Source organism: Somniosus microcephalus, chromosome 9 (genome assembly GCF_052327205.1).
Source record: "Somniosus microcephalus isolate GS21.2 chromosome 9, FLI_Smic_1.0, whole genome shotgun sequence".
NCBI classification, from domain to species: Eukaryota; Metazoa; Chordata; class Chondrichthyes; order Squaliformes; family Somniosidae; genus Somniosus; species Somniosus microcephalus.
This window is the reverse complement of record NC_140995.1, coordinates 54,176,926-54,191,317: the sequence shown is the minus strand read 5'-3', so window position 1 is coordinate 54,191,317 and position 14,392 is coordinate 54,176,926.

The window sequence follows — 14,392 nt, the reverse complement described above, 5'->3', positions numbered from 1 at the left end:
GCCAACTCGCGCCTCATACCATCGTAGTTTCCTTTATTTAAATTCAGGACCCTAGTTTCTGAGTCAACTACTTCACTCTCCATTTTAATGAAGAATTCTATCATATTATGATCGCTCCGCCCCAAGGGGCCTCGCACAACAAGATTGCTAATTAATCCTTTCTCATTACATAATACCCAGTCTAAGATGGCCTGATCTCTCGTTTGTTCCTCGACATATTGGTCCAGGAAACCATCCCGTATACATTCCAGGAATTCCTCCACCGCAGTATTGTTACTAATTTGGTTAGCCCAATCTATATGTAGATTAAAGTCACCCATGATAACTGCTGTGCCCTATTGCACGAGTCTCTAATTTCCCGTTTAATGGCATCCCCAACCTCTGCATTACTGTTTGGGGGTCTGTATACAACTCCCACTAACATTTTCTACCCCATGGTATTTCTCAGCTCTACCCATACAGATTCCACATCATCAGAGCTAATATCCTTCCTTACTATTGTGTTAATCTCCTCTTTAACCAGCAATGCTACCCCACCTCCTTTTACTTTTTGCCTGTCTTTCCTGAATATTCAATACCCCTGGATGTTGAATTCCCAGCCTTGATCACCCTGGAGCCATGTCTTCGTAATCCCAATTAAATCATATCCATTTACATCTACTTGCACAGCTAATTCATCCACCTTATTATGAATGCTCCTCGCATTAAGACACAAAGCCTTTAGGCTTGTTTTTTTTAAACACTCGTAGACCTTTTAGAATTATTTACTGTGGCCATGTTTGATTTAAACCCTTGATTTCTCTGACTGCCACTTTTTCTTTTCTCCTTCCTGTCTTTTGCTTCTATCCTTGCTTCTCTTTCCTCTGTCTCCCTGCACAGATTCCCAACCCCCTGTCATTTTAGTTTAAACCCTCCCCAACAGCACTAGCAAACACTCCCCTGGAACATCGGTCCTGGTCCTGCCCAGGTGCAAACCGTCCAGTTTGTACTAGTCCCACCTCCCCAGAACCGGTTCCAATGTCCCAGGAATTTGAATCCCTCCCCCTTGCACCATTCCTCTAGCCATGTATTTATCTGAACTATCCTTCTATTTCTACTCTGACTAGCACGTGGCACTGGTAGCAATCCTGAGATTACTACCTTTGAGGTCCTATTTTTAATTTACCTCCCAACTCCCTATATTCAGTTTTTAGGACCTCATCCCAGTTTTTAGCTATATCCTTGGTACCTATATGCAGCACGACAACTGGCTGTTCACCCTCCCCCTCCAGAATGTCCTGCAGCTGCTCCAAGACATCCTTGACCCTTGCACCAGGGAGACAACATACCATCCTGGAGTCTCGTTTGCAGCTGCAGAAATGCCTATCTATTCCCCTTACAATAGAATCCCCTATCACGATAGCTCTCCCGCTCTTTTTCCTCCCGTCCTGTGCAGCAGAACCACCCACTGTGCCAGGAAGTTGGCTGCTGCTGCCTTCCCCTGATAAGCCATCTCCCTCAACAATATCCAAATTGGTATATCTGTTTGAGAGGTGGATGGCCACAGTGGACCCCTGCACTACCTGCCTGCGCCTACTACTCTGCCAGGCAGTCACCCATTCCCTTCCTGACTATGCAGCCTTTACCTGCGGTGTGACCAACTGATTAAACATGATATCTATGACGTACTCAGCATCGCAAATGCTCCAGTATGTATCCATTCGCAGCTCCAGTGCCACAATGCAGTCTGCCAGTAGTTGCAGCTGGATACACTTCCCGCACAGATGGTCGTCAGGGACACAGGAAGTGTCCCTGATTTCCTACATAGTGCAGGAGGAGCATGCCACGGAGCCGAGCTGTGCTATCATGACTTACCCTTCAATTAATTTAAATTAAATTAAATCAAATCAATACCACCAATTACACTACAATTAAATGATATACTCAAGGGCCCTTGGTTACTAGCACTCCCCGATACACAACAGAGACCTTAGAAACTATAACCACAAAAATTAAGACCGTCTAATCTTTATAACCTATTAACCTTAACTGTCAAACTATAGAGTAGTATAAATACTCACCTGGCCGTACTCACCCAATCAGCTGCTTCCTCTTGCCCATGTCACTTTTTGAATTGTGGCGTGTCTCTGGAACGCCTCCGCCGGTCTGCGAGATTGACCGGCCTTTGAGAAAAAGCCCGCGAAAGTGAGTTTAAATACTTAGTACTCTCCTGCTGCTCCTGACACCGGCCTCTTCTTACAGTGTGAAAAGTTAGGAAAAACAAAGGCGAAGCAAGGGAGCTACTCCTTCCACTCCTCACCTAACTCTGACTCACCCAACTTGCAGCACTCTGTTGAAACCGCACAAAAAGTTTCCCCTCTTCCTATTGTCACCCTCGGTTTCCCCTCTTCACCTGCTCACGTGGCCTCCTGGTGCTCGGAACTTCTCGTACAATAGCTGCTGGCGTGAAACCAAGAGCAAAGATATTCAATTACAGGGGACCCAACCATTATAAGGTAAATATTGTAGGAACGGAGGTTCCTAGCTGAAGAATTGAGATCGACGCAGAGAATCAAAAACAATAAAATTTAATGAACAAACGAAGTTAAACAGTAAACTGCTGGATACAATGCAAATTGGTCTGGTCTGGTTGAAAGCCTCTCTAGAACTGCTAGAAGGTTCCGAGCACTGATGTCATGACGTTCTTCCCGCCGTTGGGGGATCACATGATGGGCGGCATGACGTCATCACGCGGAGTAAAGGAAAGAAGCCATAGTACAGTTAACAGATACATTAAAGGTGCAGCCCCCGGTTGCACTACATTGCTGTTAAAGGAATTATAAACAATTGTCCTGAATCCCCTGGTGGCTCCGCCACAATATAATGTAAATATTGACTGCAATGATACTGAATATCAGACGCTGCGTGCAACGGGCGGCCGATCCTATACCGCATTTTTTGTGTCACCACCCGAGACAAATTTCTACCTCCTGGTGTTTTCTCTTTCTGAAAGCACCCAAGAGTGCAGAACATTTTCATCTGATTACTGTCCTGCTAATCACCAATTTAATCCAAAACTCTAATGTTAAATAGTGCTAATTTATGGCTAGCTGGAACACTAATTCAATGTCAGTGCAGCTAAGGAGGAGAGGAGATGGGATATTAAACATGTTTATTAAAATTGGGCTCATCTCCAACTCTCGCCTTGATCATCCTCTCTTCTGTACATCTTGCAGACAGTTCTTTCTGCATGCATGGCTGTTTTTCATTATGCCTGGTTCTCTGTATGCCACTCGTGCACACTCTCTCACACACACTGTCCACCTGATGGTGTTTATGTCATAACTTACCTGAAAATGCTTCAAAAGTACATGCTGTATTTTCTTTTGACACATTATAGCCTGCTTGTCCTCACACTTCGAGAACTGCACAAATCACTGTTAGAAACATGCTGGAAGTTTTTTCACTCACATTATGATATGTTGGGTATTGTGGATGTAGGTGCTTACTGGGAGTTGTAGCTGTCTCATCAGCTAACAGAATAAAATCCATGGAAATACTATAAACTCATGCCTCAGGCTTCTCAGAAGGAATAGGCCTCCAAAGGAGACATATTTTAAACATAGAAAATAGGTGAATTTAATCATTTTCTGGTAAACTTTGTTTTTTTAAATACCTTGATTATGTTACAAGTCTTATTTCCAGTACTAATCTCCTCAGCGAGAGTTCAAGATGGTATTGAAAAAAAGGCTGCTGTTGTGTCTGTACCTTTCTACCTAGACACAATTTAGGACTCAGAACTCAGAGATTCAAACATGAAGTGCTTTATTCAAAAAGGTTCTGGAGAGTACCGAACAAAGAGAACTAAAACTTAACCAAGCGAACAGCCCCAACCATTTATCTGCTGTGACAGCGCCACCACAGGTGGGAGGAGAACACACAATACATAACAGCTGCCAGCTTGAAAGCTACCAATAAAGATTGCAAACCAATGAAATCACTCAAAATATTTATTCACGGCAGCTTTTGCTAAAGATCACTTGATTTATTGTGCTCATACGTCCTTAGCAGTTTATTTACCTCCAAACCTTGCATTTGATTCACGTTCCCCACCGATTTGGTTACGATTTGTTGCTCTTTTCCTAATATGAAATTTGAGCAAGTGTAAAGTTTGTGCACGATGTGCATACCGAAAAGTGTGATGCTGAAGTGTGATGGACGAAATGTGCACACACCCCGCTTCTACGCATATCTACATATTTAATTTTCTTATGAGTCCCCACACTTCCTACGCCATGATTTCTGTCACACACTGAACACTTGGAGGGTAGATTCTGGTCTTCACTGCCTGGCCAGTAATATAAGAACATAAGAAATAGAAGCAGTAGTAGGCCATTTAGCTCTTCGAGCCTGCTCCACCATTCAATAAGATCATGGCTGATCTTCTACCTCGTCTCCACTTTCCTGCACTATCCCCTTATCATTCAAAAATCCCTGTCTTGAATGTACTCAATGACCGAGCCTCCACAGCTCTCTGGGGTAGAGAATTACAGAGATTCACCACCCTCCGAGTGAAGAAATTTCTCCTCATCTCAGTCCTAAATGACCGATTCCTTATTCTGAGACTGTGACTCCTGATTCTAGACTCCCCAGCCAGGGGAAACATCCTCCCTGCATCTACCCTGTCAAGCCCTGTAAGAATTTTGTATGTTTCAATGAGATCACCTCTCATTCTTCTAAATTCTAGAAAATATAGGCCTAGTCTACTCAATCTCTCCTCATAGGACAATCCCCCCATCTCATCAATCAGTCTGGTGAACCTTTGTTGTACTTCCTCTATGGCAAGTATATCCTCCCTAAGGTAGAGACCAAAACTGTACACAATACTCCAGGTGTGGTCTCACCAGGGTCCTGTATAATTGCAGTAAGACGTCTTTACTCTTATACTCAAATCCTCTTGTAATAAAGGCCAACATACCATTTGCTTTCCTAATTGCTTGCTGTACCTGCATGTTGACTTTCAGTGATTCGTGTACAAGGACACCCAGGTCCCTCCAACATTGAACACCAACATTTCCCAATCTCTCACCATTTAAAAAATACTCTACTTTTCTATTTTTCCTACCAAAGTGAATAACTTCACATTTCTCCATGTTATATTCCATTTGCCATGTTCTTGCCCATTCACTTTCCCTGTCTATATCCCAATGAAGCCTCTTTGCATCCTCCTCACAACTTACATTCCCACCTAGCTTTGTATCATCAGCAAACTTGAATATATTACATTTGGTCCCCTCATCCCATTCCTTCCACACCACTCTTTGAACCACGCATTTAAACCTCTAATCTGTTTGTCCCTATGCCAATTTGCCAGGGGCTCAGGTAACAATCCAGAGATTATTACCTTTGAGGTTCTGCTTTTTAATTTGGATCCTAGCTCCTCAAAGTCCCTCAACAGAACCTCATTCCTAGTTCTACTTATGTCGTTGGTTCCTTCGTAGGCCACGACAACTGGATCCTCCCACTCCCACTCCCAAGTTCTTCTCCAGCTGCGAGGAGATGTCTTTAACCCTGGCACCGGGCAGGCAACACAACCTTCGAAACTCTTGGTCGCGGCTGCAGAGAACAGTATCTATCCCCTTGACTATACTGTCCCCTACCGCAACTACATTCCTTTTCATTCCCCCAACTTGAATGGCCTCCTGCACCATGGTGCCATGGCCAGCTTGCTCATCCATCCTGCAGGCTTTTCCCTTATCCACACAGGCAGCAAGAACCTCATACCTGTTGGACAAGGGCAAAGGCTGAGGCTCCTCCAGCACTGCACCAGGGGTCCCCTTACCTGCCCGAGTTGCAATCACACTCTGCTGTCCCTGACCACTATCCAGACCTGTACCACTACCTAACCTAAGGGGTGTGACTGCTCTTATGTTCATTAATAAATAGACATTCTTATTATGAACACAGCTAGCTTTTGCTAGTTACTTTATTGAGCACATGTGGACTAGGTACAGTATCTGTAGAGGCTTCCATCTTGACTGTTGCCTCATGGGTAATGTAGTCTTAATATATATATACAGCTGGGTAGTGTAGTCTTATATACAGCTCTACGGCTCCACCTAGTGTCCACTATAGAATGACATGTTACTGATCATTACAACTGCCTCCTGGATCAAAGTGTCCAGGTAACTCTCCCCATCCCTGATACCCAGCAATGTCTGCACCTCAGACTCCAGCTCAAAAACTCTGAGCTGAAGTTCAAGATGCAGGCAATTACTGCAAACGTGGTTGTCCGGGATCACATTGCTCTCCACAAACTCTCACATGCTGCTGTTGTGGCACACCACCTGCACTGCCATCCCTTTATGACCTTGTTTTATTTAAATAAATTTGTAATTAGGTAACTTAGTTGACAGTGTATTTTCTTGACTACTTACTTGATCTAGATTAAGTTAAGGGTAGTGAAATTAACTACCTGTAACACAAAGCAGTACAAGTAGTGTAGGGCATAAAGCAACAACTCCTTCCCCTTCTCTGAATTCCCACTCTTTCCAAATTCCCAAATAAAACACTCTGTTCAAGTCCCGCTCTGTGCAGACCGCTGGCGGAGCACAACACCTGGCTATTATAGAACACGCCTGGATTTGGTTCCATTGAATGTTTGGTGCAGTATCTTACACCTCACACTTTTCCCATCCTTTTCTGGTTTCTTATATTCTTTATCATCTCTTCCCCAAACAACACAGCATCAACATCTATAAAGGCATGTTGGGACGAGATTGCCATGTTAATAATTAGAAGTGTATGGGATGAGTACTTGTCTCTCGGACAAAGATTTACAGAGACAAACAAGCACAGGTGATGTAAAAGAACCATATAAATCCTCCTGGGGAGATTTATGCTCCTTTTGTGTGATGATGTTGTAATGATATCAGCAAATAGTGATGTTATTTGCCTGTTCGATTATGATGCCTACCAGCATGATTGCATGTATTGATTGCTTGTGCCTGACCAGCAGAGGTCATGTGACCGAGACAAGCAAGGCAGTCTAGTTTAGTTTCAGTTTTGTTCTAGATGCATCACTAGCATAATGGTGTCTCCTGAATGCTGTATAAAGAGTTGAACAGACTTTAGATTAAAACTCATTCTCTTTCATAAATGTCTCATCATTGAACCCACAAAGAAATCAATACATGGTGTCAGAAGTGGCTGAAAGAGATGAAGAGAAAAATTCTGAAGTTAAATCAGCTCTCCACAGATTAGCAAGCCAAAAGAGAACACCGTTGCTTACCATTAGAGAATAGCTAACGAAGTGAAAAATGGAAGGTTTACTCCCACCGGCGACGCTTCAGTTGACAGGTAATGTGGCTGAAAATTGGAGAAGGTTCAAACAACGTGTGGGGTTGTATTTATCAGCAATCGGAGCTGACGAGAAAAGTAATAAAAGGAAAGTGTCGCTGTTCTTACATGTCGTGGGTGATGAAGCGCTGGAGGTGTATAATAATTTCACATTCGCTGCTAATGGAGACAAAATGAAGCTAGATAAAATAATGGAACAGTTTGAGGCCTACTGCATACCTAAACGTAACGTGACGTTTGAGAGGCACAGATTTTTCCCATGTGTACAGAAAACGGGTGAGACTATTGATCAGTATGTGACTGAACTGAGAAACAGAAGCAAATCGTGTGAATTTGGGGGACTGACAGACTCGCTGATAAAAGACAGACTGGTGTGTGGTATTCCAGATAATGGTCTAAGGGAAAGACTGCTAAGAGAGCAAGACCTAGACCTGGGAAAAGCCATAGCACTGTGTAGGGCTCCAGAAACTGTGAAGTCGCAGGCAAAGGAGCTGTTCAGTGACAATAGCTGCAATGTGGATGCAGTGAGTAAGAATGGATACAAACCGTTTAACAAAAAGAGCGCCAATGTCAAAAAAGAGGCGTGGCCAGCGAACGAAAATGAAAGGGGCAATCGAAAGTCATGTAGTCGATGCGGTACACAGCATACACCAAAAAAGTGTCCAACATATGGTAAAACATGCAATAGTTGCAACAAAAACAACCATTATGCCTGTTGCTGCAAGAACCAAGCGCAACAAAGCAAGGTCCATACAGTAGATGAGAGCGAGATAGAGGAGTTCAATGTAGATGTTGTGTCTGAAAACAAAAAAAGAAGAGAGAGACTGGATGTTGACACTAAAAGTGAATGACATACACATTCCATTTAAATTGGATACTGGAGCACAAGTTAATGTGATATCAGAGACTGATTTTAAGAAAATTAGACCCAGACCAAAGATACATGGAATAAAAGTGAAAGTGACAGGATACTCAGGTACTGATATACCAGTGAAAGGAAGATGCATTGTCAAAGTAACACACAAGGACAGAGAGCACACGCTAGCATTAATCGTGGTGCCAAAGGATGTGCAAGCCATACTAGGTTTAAAAGCCTGTGAGAGACTGAACCTGGTAAAGAGAGTCCTCGTTGTGGAAAGCGAAGGAGAGACAGTCTATGATGAACTCATGAAAGAGTACAACGACCTATTTAAGGGTCTAGGCTGCATTCCAGGAGAACACACGATCAGAGTAGATAAAAGTATGACACCGGTCATACATCCATGCAGAAAAGTTCTGTTTGCTCTTCAAAAGCAACTGAAGGCAGAGTTGGACAGGATGGAAAGCTTGAACGTGATTCAGAAGATAGATGAGCCAACTGAGTGGGTGAGTTCCCTCGTCGTAGTGGACAAAAAGAATGGAAAGCTCAGAATTTGCCTGGATCCAAGAGATCTAAACAGAGCAATAAAGAGAGAGCACTTCAAGCTTCCTACACGTGAGGAAATCATGGCACAGTTTGCAAATGCAAAATATTTCAGCAAGTTAGATGCATCATCAGGATTTTGGCAGATGAAGCTGGATGAAGCAAGTTCAAGACTGTGCACGTTCAACAGTCCATTTGGCAGATACAGATTCCTAAGGTTACCATTTGGCATTGCCTCAGCTCCTGAAGTGTATCACAAGACTATCCATATGATCTATGAGCACCTGGAGGGAGTTGATACATCAATGGATGACATCATAGTATGGGGAACCATGAGAACTGAGCATGACGAGAGACTGAAAAAAGTGCTGGAAGCAACAAGGAAAACAAACCTGAAGCTGAATAGAGAGAAATGCCAGCTCGGGGTGACAGAACTGACATTCGTGGGAGATATCCTTAGCAGTGAGGGCATCAGACCAGATCCCAGAAAGGTGTCCGCCATTGAGAATATGCCAAAGCCACAATGCAAAAAGGACGTGCAGAGGTTTAATGGAATGATCAACTACATGGGTAAATTCATATCCAACCTCTCAGAAAAGATGGCGCCACTGAGAAGACTAACTGAAAAGAACATAGAATGGGAATGGAATCATGAGCATGAGAAGTCATGGAGCGATCTAAAGAAACTGCTCACAGAGGAACCAGTTCTGAGGTTTTATGACCCAGCGAGACCCATCAAGATATCATCAGATGCATCACAGAGTGGGCTCGGTGCCGTTCTTCTGCAACAATATGACTACTGGCAACCTATTGCATATGCATCGCGCTCAATGACAGACGCGGAGACGCGATATGCTCAAATAGAAAAGGAGCTGCTCAGCATCACATACGCCTGTGAAAGATTTCACCAGTCTGTGGCAGGACAAGCAATCAGTGTAGAGACTGACTATAAGCCCTTGATTGCATTGTTCCAAAAGCCACTAAATAGCTGTCCGCTTAGAATACAAAGAATGATGATCAGGCTGCAACGCTATACACTGAATGTTGCGTACACACCGGGTAAGCTGATGTATACAGCAGACACGTTGTCCAGAGCTGTAGACCCAAGTGAGCCCGCAAACACCACAATGGATGACAAAGTGAACGCCTACGTGGACATGATCACAAGTGCACTGCCCATAGCAGATGCAAAAATGGAGCTCATAAAGACTGAGACAAACAAAGATGAAACAATGAGACGACTGAGAAAAAGCATCTTGGATGGATAGTCCAACATGAAGCAAGACTGCTCACCTGATATAGCAGAGTACTGGAACTGCAGGGCAGAACTATCAGTGGTCGAAGACATCATCTACAAAGGAAGTAAAATAGTTATCCCAAAGAGTCTGAGAAGAGAGATGCTAAAAAAGATCCATGGAGGACATCTGGGAATCGAAAAGTGTAAGAAAAGAGCACGAGAGGTGATGTACTGGCCACGAATCAACCAAGATGTGACAAATGAGGTGTCAAACTGCACAATATGCCTGAAATATCGAGCAAGCAATCCGGTAGAACCACTAAAGCCACACCCAGCACCAGACAGACCTTACCAGAAGGTAGGCGCTGACCTATTCGTATGTCAAGGGAAGGACTATCTTGTAGTCACAGACTATTACTCCCTGTATCCAGAGGTTTGTAGACTGCACACTACCACTGCAGATGCTGTGATAACATGTATGAAAGCCATATTCTCCAGACATGGCGTGGCAAGCGAGGTCTTCACAGACAACGGACCTCAGTTTTACAATGCAAGTTTCCGACAATTTGCCAAAGAGTGGGACTTTGTCCACACAACGTCAAGTCCTCACTTTCCACAGTCCAATGGACTAGTGGAAAAATCGGTCCAGACAGTGAAAAGACTGATGTACAAGGCAAAAGACAGTGGAACTGACTTCTACCAGAGCATGCTTGTATACCGCACAACGCCGCTCGAGAGTGGTATGTCACCAGCCCAACTCCTGATGGGACGTCGGCTAAGGTCAAACCTACCCATCCCGGAGAACCTCCTGAAAACAAAAGAGGCGGAGAAAGTGAGGAAGTTCAAAGAGCAACAGAAAGAAAAGCAAAAGTACTACTATGACAGAGGAACACAAAGCCTACCTGAACTCCACACTGGTGACCAAGTAAGGTTCAAAGACAAAACAAACACATGGACTCAGAAGGGAACTGTCCTGAGTGAAGTTCAACCAAGATCATACACCATTCAGACAGATGAGGGTGCTGTTCTGAGAAGAAATGGTCGAGATCTTCTCATGGGACCAGCCACAGCAGGTCAAGAGACTGATACTGTTGAACAACCTGATCACACAGCTGAGAACCAATCATCTGAGGCAACAACTCAGATTCAAGGACAATCAATCAGAAAATCCTCAAGACACGTGAAGCCTCCTGAGAGACTCATTGAGCAAATTTAAGGACTATTGTTATAGAAGGAAGTAATGTTATCGTATTCTTTCTTCAAGTTCTAGTGTAGTTACATATTTCATGTGAACACACAAAGCAAGGTTAAAAAACCTTGATCATGATAATGATAATGTAAGTTCATTAAGTGTTACAGTTAAAATGCAGATTAATACAAAGAAAACATGTTGTTAGTTCAAAGTAAAATACTTTTGTTTTAAGAAAAGGAGATGTAATGATATCAGCAAATAGTGATGTTATTTGCCTGTTCGATTATGATGCCTACCAGCATGGTTGCATGTATTGATTGCTTGTGCCTGACCAGCAGAGGTCATGTGACCGAGACAAGCAAGGCAGTCTAGTTTAGTTTCAGTTTCATTCTAGATGCATCACTAGCATAATGGTGTCTCCTGAATGCTGTATAAAGAGTTGAACAGACTTTAGATTAAAACTCATTCTCTTTCATAAATGTCTCATCATTGAACCCACAAAGAAATCAATACAGATGTAAAGAAAGGTAGATACTGCAAGACAGAGTGGGATGATTCATACAGGATGTTGAGTAGTCGCATCTAAAGCTCCAGCTACAGGAGCATTTTCAAATGAAACAGATCCAGAAAACATCAGGGAAATGCTAGCTTTTGTTATATCAGATTTTATCAGCCTAGTGCAGCCACCAAGGCCTGGACTGCAGCAACAGGCTAATGCAAATAGCTGAAATGGTCTATTGTAAGACACTAACTTTAATACCACTTTTGGACAACTGAGAGTAAATTTGGTGAGTCTTTGCTCCTCACTGTGTAGCATCACGATCACGACAGGGATGCAGATTGCAGAATGGGGTGCAGTGTTAGCGCACCCAACTTGTGACGTTTCTGATTTACTGCTGATTAAAACTCATCCTCTAGGTACATGAGTAGACCACAGTTGGAGTACTGCATGCAGTTCTGGGCACCCCAATAGAGAGGATTTTAAAGCCAACAAAGTATACAGCAACAATTCACCAGAATATCAGGAAGGAGAGCTTACACTTATGAAGCAAAGTTAAAAAAAAATCAGGGCTTTTTCACTAGAATAGAGAACGAACAAGATTTGGCCATTCAGCCCCTCGAGCCTGTTCTGCCATTCAATTAGATCATAGTTGTCCGTACCTCAAATTTACTTACCAACTGTTGCTCCATATCCCTTGATACCCTTACCAAACAAAAATATATAGATACCAGTCCTGAAAATTTCAATTGACCCAGCATCCACAGCCTTTTGGAAAAGTGAATACCAGATTTTTACTACCCATTGTGTGAAAAAGTGCTTCCTGATTTTGCTCCTGAATAGCCTAGCTCTAATTTTAAGATTATACCCGGTTCGGGATTCCCTAACCAAAGGAAATCGTTTCTCTGTATCTATAGGAACAGGAGTAGGTCATTAACCCTCTGACCCTGTTCCACCATTTAATGAGATCATGGCTGATCTGTGACCGAACGCCATATACCCGTCTTTGCCCCATATCCCTTAATACCTTTGGTTAACAAAAATCTATCAATCTCAGATTTAAAGTTAACAATTGACCTAGCATCAATTGCCATTAGCAGAAGGGTGTTCCAAACTTCTACCACCTTTTGCATATAAAAGTGTTTCCTAATTTCACTCCTGAAAGGCTGGCTCTAATTTTTAGACTATGACCCCTAGTCCTAGCATCCCCAACCAGTGGAAATACTTTCTATCTACCCCATCAGTTTCCCTTAATATCTTGAAAACTTCAATCGGATCACCCCATAATCCTCTAAATTCTAGGGAATACAACCCTAATTTGTGTAATCTCTCCTCGTAATTTAACCCTTGGAGTCCAGGTATCATTCTAGTAAATCTACACTGCACTCCCTCCAAGGCCAATATATTCTTCCTAAGGTGCGGTGCCCAGAACTGCTCACAGTACTCCAGGTCATCCCACCGTCAAAAGATCATTGAAGAATTAAAAAGTGAAGAGTGCAGAGCTGAACTTGTTTTGATTGGAGAAAATACTATGGGGGCAGGGAGGGTGTATCCAGATCTTCAAATTGCCGAGAGTCATTGTGCTAGTGAGGAAGTTTGTTGATTGAATGCGAGTGCAGTTGAGCTCTCAGTACTCCAGCTATGGTCTAACCAGAGCTTTTAAATACCTCCATCAGATCACTGCTCAACCGTCTAAACTCTAAATTGGGTCTGACCAAGGCACTATATAACTGAAGCATCACTTCCTCACTTCTGAATTCCAACCACCACCCCGCACCCCACCCCCCCCCCCGAGATAAAGGCAAATTAGTCTTTTTAACTATTCTTTGAGCCTGTGCACTAGCTTTTAGTGATGTGTACATAGACACCGAAATCAGTTTGCTCCTCCCCAGCTTCTAGTCTCTCACCGTTAAGAAAAATTGTGAGTTGTCTTTCTCAGATCCAAAGTGGATTACCTCACACTTCTCGACATTGAACTCTATCTGGCATAGTTTTGCCCACACACTTTGTCTACGTCCCTTTGTAACTTCCTGCTCCCACCTACAACTTACTGTGCCTCCTAACTTAATGGCACTCACCGTTATTACGGTGTAAAACTGACAGCAACTTCTGGCGTCCGCATATGCACAGTTAAACGCGGATATCCAGAAGTTGTCAGTGATAATCTGCTCCTCCACAGGGTATGCTGTTGCAGTCTTTGCAGATGGAATCATTAGAAATCACTGATTTGTCATGATCTTCAACTATTTACACACTATTCTCACTGTAAGAATCAATGAAAATGTTAAGCCTTGTTCAATTAGGAGTAACTGAGCTTTTAACGGCATACTAAGTCATAATTACTGCTGAACAACCTCTCTGGCCCTGAGAAACTAATATTGTGAGTATGGAGTCTCATTCCCTTAGAAGAGCATTTAAAAATTGCAGATTTTTAATAAAATAATTTTAAAAAGTTTTGTTCTGATATTTGTTTCCCCTTTAATCCCATATGTATGTCCCAATCTTTATTTTGCTTTCTGTACAGGGATTTAAATTTGATCTATATTCCCTGCTATGCTGTCTTTGAGGACTTTTCAATCTGATTGGTTGATCGGCCTGTCTGCTGCCTGACGCCACAGATCCCCAGTAGAAGGCGCCAAATTGAAACAGACGTTGGAAAAGAAGAAATCTCTGCTCTAGAGCCCGCTAAATCTTTGTGGGCAGCTTTTTGAGGTCAGCGGTGAG